Source organism: Symphodus melops (assembly GCF_947650265.1).
Source record: "Symphodus melops genome assembly, chromosome: 19".
NCBI lineage: Eukaryota > Metazoa > Chordata > Actinopteri > Labriformes > Labridae > Symphodus > Symphodus melops.
In genome coordinates this window covers 3866832-3874843 of record NC_136709.1, presented here as the reverse complement: position 1 = coordinate 3874843, position 8012 = coordinate 3866832, and positions in this window count along the sequence as shown.

Genomic DNA, 8012 nt, shown 5'->3' with positions numbered 1-8012 from the left:
TATACTTTATAGATAGAAAGTTTATAGAGAGATGAAGGTGATTAGAAAATGTGTTTGCTCCAAAGAGTTTTTACACTCCTTTTTTTTTTTTTTTTTTTTTAACAACCTGAGAAAAAAGCATGAACTTTACATGCTTACGTTTTTAAAGCTACCGCAGATTTGATTCCCCTTTTTACTTAACTTTTCAGAGAATAGAGGGATCTTTGTGTTTTCTTTTTGCACTTGTCCTTTGTCACGCTTTATTTTCTGAACTTGTAGATTTGTACATGCAATGTACTAAATCAAGTTTTTTTTTATGGTTAAAAGTGCAAACAATTGATTGTCTGATTGTTCTATGAGTTTCCCTCTGAATCATTTTGATGGTTCACCGCACATAATAATGTACAAATATTAGTGTGACTCACATCTGATTAAGATCAACTATCGTTAGAAATGTGGTGAAAAACTAAAACACATCGTTTCATTGACTTGATGTGAGGGCTTTGTTTCATACTAGTGTTTTTATATAAAGCTTACAGACTGGTGTGTCACTGTTGTCTGAGATACGTTTCCCTCAGGGGGACAATAATGTGTATCTTTATCCTTAGTTTGTATAATTAACAATCTCCAGAGTAACCATGGCCATAATATAAATTGTAATGTAGGCACCTTGTATTTACAATGGACTAAATACACTCATTTACTTTTCCACTGCTGCAGTTTGCCACATGGAAAATCTTTTTTCTTTTCCTTGGTTCTCAAGGTCGTTCAATGGTTCCATCTCTGAAATGCAATGAAGAATTATTTCTTGAATACATCAATAAATAAAGACGAATGTTATGACTGAAGGGGTTTTTTGGTTCTTCTATAAATAAAGATAATGTAGGAATCTTACAGGAATAATATATGAGAGTTTTTGAAGGGACCTGAGACATTTTATACAAATTATTGTAGGTTGATTTTGAGTGATATTCACAACATTAAAATGATACATGAAAAAACACACACAAAAAACCCGATCATAACAGCGACCAGTGATCCTGATTGTCAAGGACAAAATGTCTAATTTGTGATGCTGTTGTCTCTTAACAGCTGTTTAAAAAGCGTTGTTTGGTTCCAACAACAGGCCTGCTCATGAAGCTACAGAAACACTGAGAGAGAGACAGAGTAAGTCACAGAGCATGAGCGAAAGAGAGCTGTGAAGAAGGAGAGCATGTCAGGTATAATTGGTGTAAGTGGGGCATCCAGTTTCAGTGATGTCATCCTTTGCAGTCTCCACTAAGATTTTGCTGCACGTGTCCATTTGTTGCATGCACATCATGCAGCTGCATGTGTTTCCTCTCAATCATGATCAAATCCTAAAACGAAACTCTGCACGACAAAGTCATGAATTGACATACAACAAAAATACATCTGAAAAAGGGAAATTTGATCATTGTGCTTAAATCATGACTTGGAAACAGCTGAAAACATTTTCATTTTAAACTGCTTTTCTGACACTCACTGTAGTTGTCCCTTTGCTTTGCTTGTTGAACCCTGCACTGTGTTTATTTTACTGTAAAAGTGTAAACAATCTCTCTGATTCAACGGTAACTGCAGCTACAGTAATTTCTTATCACAGCTTTCCTTCCTGCTGTTGTCGAACACATAAGCAGCTTGCTACGCCTTTAAAAGGCTTCTGGCTCGCTGGTTTATGTGTGAGAGGCTTTCTCACTAACACCTCCGGTCAGTGACCTGGTAAACTTTCCAAGGAACCTTTAGTTTGGCTCCAGGTCAAGCTCAATGAAAATCCAATTTGTTGCTGAACATAATCAACAAGGCAGCTAAACCAGAGACGTGTACTTACTCTGTGAGAGATCTTTTTTCCAAATGGTAATTTAATTGTTTTAATAAACATTTAAAAATGAAATTAAGTCAAATATATACTAATGTGTTATCTTATTAAACTCTTAAGGAGACTTCAGGCAGATTGTTACAGTTTTATGATTTTTGTCTTGACATTCTTGGCCACAAGAGGGCAGTATATCTACTCTTAGGAACAAATGAAGAAGAAATGATCTTAGGTTGCTCAGAATCCTGATTCCTGTTATCCGTGTTGCTCTGGTGCAGTGGAGGTTACTTATATGACCTATGACCTCTGTCGTCCAGAAATCAACAGTGTGTGTGTATGTGTGTGTGTGTGTGTGTTTGTTTGTTTGATCTTTGAAGGGATGACGAACTCCATAAAGGCAGACACAATGTATTTCTGTTGACCTGCAAAACTTTGATTTCACTTTTTTTGTTCTTTTTTTCTGAATCAGATTCTCACGAGAAGAATCGGTTGATTGACAGTTTAACCCTTTGGTACCTCAGATGTTTACTGAAATGCCAAAGACTTGTGCTCAAAGTGAACCCATTCCATAACTGAAACCCCTAAAACGTGTGTTAATTTCATGTCATTACTGGGAGCAGTTTCACATTAATTCAATTGTTAAATATTTGGTGTGAGATATTTTAAAATTGCTGAGTGAAATATCATTACTTGTTTACAAACATGTATTTATATAGTGATGAATTCAGACTTCTGTGTTTTTATTGCTGTTGTTGTAACAATGTTTTCTTTGTGCGTTTCTTTACTGTAATATTCTGACATTTAATGTTTCCCGTCACCCCCCTGTGTGGCTTTGATTGCCCTCATCAGTTTCACCTGTGTTTAATTACCCTCCTCTGTATTTAGTCTGTGTTCCCTCCAGCCGGTGTCAGTCTGCTGTCAAACCTACATCTGTCCTCTGTGGCTTCCTGATGCTGGTTGTCATAGTTTCAATCGTGGGTTTTTATTTTATGTCATCTGGTTTGCTTTCAGGCATTGTTATTTACTGAGATACATTTTTTTCTTTACTCTTCTACACATGGGTCCTCTCTTTGTTTAAAATACTTTATGACACCAGGGACGATTAGTATTAGTATTAGATTAGTAATTAGAAGTCCAGTCTTTTTAGAGCACATAACACTGATTCTTTTGGGAAACAAGTGATGCTGCTTTAAAAAAGACAAAAACAAGTTGTTTTAGTGTTCAAGGTTGATGAGGAATTGTGTTTGCAGACATTAGTTGAGGACTTAACTTCCTGCTTTTCTAGTTTTCATGGTCGATCGTATTAAAACCAAAACCAGCTGGTTTCTAGAGGATCGTTGTGGATCAAGTTATAAAATCTCTTCTCAGCTTCAGGGCAGAAAGTCCTGAAGGTCACTGGACATGGACCTAGTGACACCACTTGGAAGGTCATGCTGACTGGCGTGAGATAAGGGAGATAAATGTCCATGAACATGATTCTGATTGTTATACTTTCTTGAATATTTCACTAATCGTGTTGAGACTGAACAGTTTTTTGAGCCTTTGGTTTAAGAAGGAGCCGTCTTATTCTAATGTGAACAACATATTAGCACTAGCAACGTTAAAGGTGAGGGTTTGGACTTTGTTAAGTCAATGTAACTCATTTATCTTTACCTGGTAATTATTTAGCATTTCTTTACAAATTGCATCAGGTTGTGTGATACCTGCCACAGCAAACACAGCGCTGTGTTTGCTGTCGATTGTTTGCTATCTGCTGGCAGCGGTGCGATACTGCACACATCACCTGAGTGTGGGCTGAGCCGGTTCTACATGTTTTTGTTACAAGTGTTTGAAGAGAGCAGAGGTGTGAGAGGTGTTTGCTCATACTGTATTTCTGTGACACTTCACCACACAAAAGTGCTTTATTTGCTTTTCATCACTTTACAAGGTGATACAATCATTTCCTGTTAGAGGTCGGAATAGAGAAATGTTTCCCTCTATTTTTCACGGCTGTTTAGTCATTTACGGTACGTTTGTGTCTAAGATATTCCACAATATGCAAGAGATGTTACAGTAAGAGTTCAAGCCGAGGTTCAGCGCTGGCTCATCAGAGTTTATTCATCCTCGTTTATTCATGAGGTTTGAATGAACACTGTAGCGTGATTCAGAGAGAGGAGAGAAGGAGAGAAGGACAAAAAGCAGGAGGTATAATAGAAGATGATAAAAAACATGTAAATGAAATTACAAAGGAGAAAAGAAGGACTCGTACAAGAGAAGAAGAGGAAGACGAGTAGAAGAGAAGAAGAAGGACTACTAGAAGAGAAGAAGAGGATGAGAAGAAGAGGATTAGAAGAGAAGAAGAAAAGCAGAGGGAAGATGTGCAGAAATGAAGAAAAAGAAATGGAGGAGAAGTAAAAGAAGACGGACAAGGAACATTTGAGTGCACATGTGAGCAGAAGAGATTTTTTGTCGCAACTGTCTGATCAGAAGCAGGACCGGAGGCCACCTAAAGGTGCTGCTCTGACTCCAGTTTTCATTTGTCTCTTTTTGTAACTCTTTTGATCCACTGTCGTCCTCCTGACCAAATAAGGCACCAAGTGAAATCCAGGATACAGTACTGTGTGAATTCTCTGCTTTCATGATTGCACAATCAGAACAATGTGGGGAGAAGTGATGAGAGCATGCAGCAGTGATGTCAACATGCTTCCCTCTCCCTCGTCAGTTGTTTAACATTGCTGAAATAGCTGATGACAAATCAGCCGGCTGACCTCTGCGCGTCATCACGGCTGTTTTTAGAAGTGAATACTGCAGAAAAAAAAAACAACTCGGCCCACTTGGCCTTGGAAGTCCTTGTCTTCCTCTTTCCTGCTGCCCTCGTCGCCCACACGCTCCCCTGGATAGCGGCGCACGGCCACAGCCTCTCCTCTCCCCTCCACTCTTCCCTCACCCACTGACCCACTGGCGGAAAAGCGTGGGGTCCATCTGTGCTGGAGAGGTTACTTTTAGTCTCGCAGGCTGCTATTTTCTCTTCTCCGTGTTTTATTAAAACACAAAGCACAGGCTTACTTACGCAAGACTCGTCTCCCTCTCTTATTCTCTCTCATATTGCTTCACAGGTCTTGTTTACACAACAGTGTACTTGGCCCGTGGCAGCACACCCTTACAGGAAGAGTGACAAATTTAGACATGAGATGGTATTTTATCCACAGCTCAAGGAAAGAATAAAGGGCATGCATTTAGATTCTGCTCTATCAAGAACTGAAATCAATTAAAAAACATGTTATTTGTATAACAATTTCTCCAAAATGTGTCTTTTTTTCTCCCTATTAAATAGGACTGCATTTCAAATATTATGCAATACATTTTCAACTATGTTAAATTCATAACTGTGTTGCTTGTATTGGGGTCTATCCTCAGGCTTTCAAATATTAATGGACTGTGTGACATTACTAATCTGTCACTGCAGGGGGCTTTGGAGTCCCATGGCGGTCGCGCTGCTGGAAACGCTGTCTCAAGTTACCTTTGTGTCAACCTAACAACAGGCTTCTTCCAAACTTCATGTGGTATCTTATATGATTCCAAGGAGATGATCTTACTCGTTGCAGGGGTATTAATTGAAAAGTCAACTGAAAAAGGAAATGATTAAACAATGAGCGCTAAGGTCTGCAGAGTCCAGAACTCAACAACACACACAAGCCTATTATTTCAATCAGGAGAGACAAGTGAACAATTAGCACCTACCTTTTCAATGGCTGACCATTCTCCATCCATGGTTAAGATCATCGAGCATGCCAGCACTTAGCCCTTGAACCCTAAAATGTCCTCAATCTCTAATGTAGCTCTTACCAATCCTGCCGACAATGCAATACTTTATGTGGTGGCTGGAGCTGGAGCTGGTTTTAAGCCTCTTGACAAACCTGACATCGCCCGTCTGTGAGTCAGGTCAGCTACGAGCCTTAATGTGAAGAACTCTTATCCTCCATGGAATCAGAACAGATGAGTTATAAACCTTAAGTTGAGACATGCTGCTTGCATGGACAGTAATCATAGGGGTTTCTATCTGCTTTAGAATAACACAGAGAGAACTAAAGTGTGATAATTCAGCACATGGTTTTCTCAAAGATACAACACACTGTATCATCTGTGAGTGATAAAAAACATAGTCATGCCCTGGAGATATTAAAAGGATATAAAGACAATGACATTTCATACATAAAACATAGAGTGCACTGCTGGAAGGTTAATAAACTCAACTCCTACTCTTTATATACTGTATATGTAAAACACCCTGCATTGTTAACTGAGGAGTAGTAAACAGCAATATGTACACTGTCTTTTACTGCTTGTGTCGCCCTCTCATTATTATGTGGTGTTTTTTTAATAGGAAGATTTTTGGCAGTTGTGTGTGCAGATGAAAGAAGCCAGATACTGAAACATATTAAGTGGAGTGGAAGAAGAAAAAAAAAAAAAAAAGCAAATATAGGTTTCTGATTTGGCAACAAGTTTTTTTCAAACAAATATTAAAATGTAAAAAAACAAAAAAAAAAGTCAGCTAAAAAAAAGAAGCTTATTTTTATTTTTAAGGAGTAACACAGCTGCTGTAAGGCATCATGTAAATATATGAAGTAATGATTTTCGAGTCTGGCTGATTGAGGCTTTAGATGACCATAAAGGGAGAAAAGAAAGATGAATGGTCTAGGTTGCAGGTTTAACAGCTGATACAGACACTACTGCGACTAAAGATAGCTTCTCTGACCACAAACTGGTCTTGTGCCTTGAGCCATGTTATCTTTACCACATGACATCACTGAGGAACAAAGCATGTTTTTTTTTCCAGCTTCAGCACAAAGAGAGAAATGTCTTAACAAAACCCACTGAGTCATCAGCAGTTTTAGTTTTAACCCATGAAGGGAAGGTTTGCAGACACTGAACCTGCTTTCAAAATCTCTCAGGGGTTTAAATACATCCGATTTGACTACAAGTAGATTCAGTCCTAAAAGAAGCCCACAGGGTCCCGTCCCTCCTCATGTCAGTGTTTACAATGACTATGTGCTTAAATAGTTTCACTCAGTGTTTCTTTAATCGAGAGCAGCATGGATTAGCATCCATATTACAAGTGGCAGGCGAACAAATGAGTGACTGGTAGATTTCTTCAACCAAAAGTCACAGTGGCAGGTAGGCAAAACCGTTCATTTCCAACCCTGGTGTGTGTGCAATGTTTTCCATAAGACGTAGGCCACAGTACGTTGGAAAGAGCACATTTTCCTCTGCAGCTGCTCCTCAGTTTCTATTTGAGTTTTATTGCAGACATGGTCAGTCCTGTGGAACAAAGCGTGGGGACACTGAATGGGAGAAAAAGCAGGGATGTCTCTTGGAATAAACCTGTGATTTATGTCCCACATTAAATGTTAGGAGAGACTATTTGTGGGCAAGAATCTTCACATACGTGTGTGCGTGCATGTGTATGAATGATATTGCTAGTTTTAAAGCTAAACCGTTAGCTTGACTTGTTAACTGCTGATATATTTTATCATGCTAACATTTCACTGTTCTTCTCATCCTCATAAACAAGTGTATTTGTAGCGTTGTGGGGAGAAATGGCGTGTATGCTCTTTTATCCAACAGAAGTCCAATGTGAAAGTCAGACTTGTTATTTTCAGATCCCTGCACCATTCGATCAAATAAAGGGTAATCGATAAGATGTTAAAATCAATCTAACGCATAACGGATGAGTGAGAAGATTATTGCAGCTCTTTGGTGAGAATCCCGGCAGCTACACAGTGTTGAACATTTGTGGAGAGAATCTGTGCATTACAAGGCTTCTTCTAACCCTTTAGATAACGTCAAGTTTGTCAAGTATCACGCTGTGTAGAAGAACTTTTACAGCCAAAAAATGTGTCCAGTCTGATAGTCAAACATTTCTAATCATACCAACAATGTCTTTGGATGCTAAACGTATTCATGAGTCGCTATGTGTTCTCACTTGTTGCTAAACATCTCAGCTTTTGGAACTGTAACCACAAGGTCCTGTGTGTCTTCTTTTCTGAAAGCCCAAAGGAAACAGACTCTCTACAAGCAGCTTGTATTTTCAACTTCATTTATTTAGATTTTTTAAAACTCTTTGTGGCCAGTTTTTTTTTATGGAGGCTTCTCCACTTTCCAGTTCAACAGTTCAGATAAATGTGTCAAACAGTCGAACAACAGAGGGCAGCAGAGTGTTTTG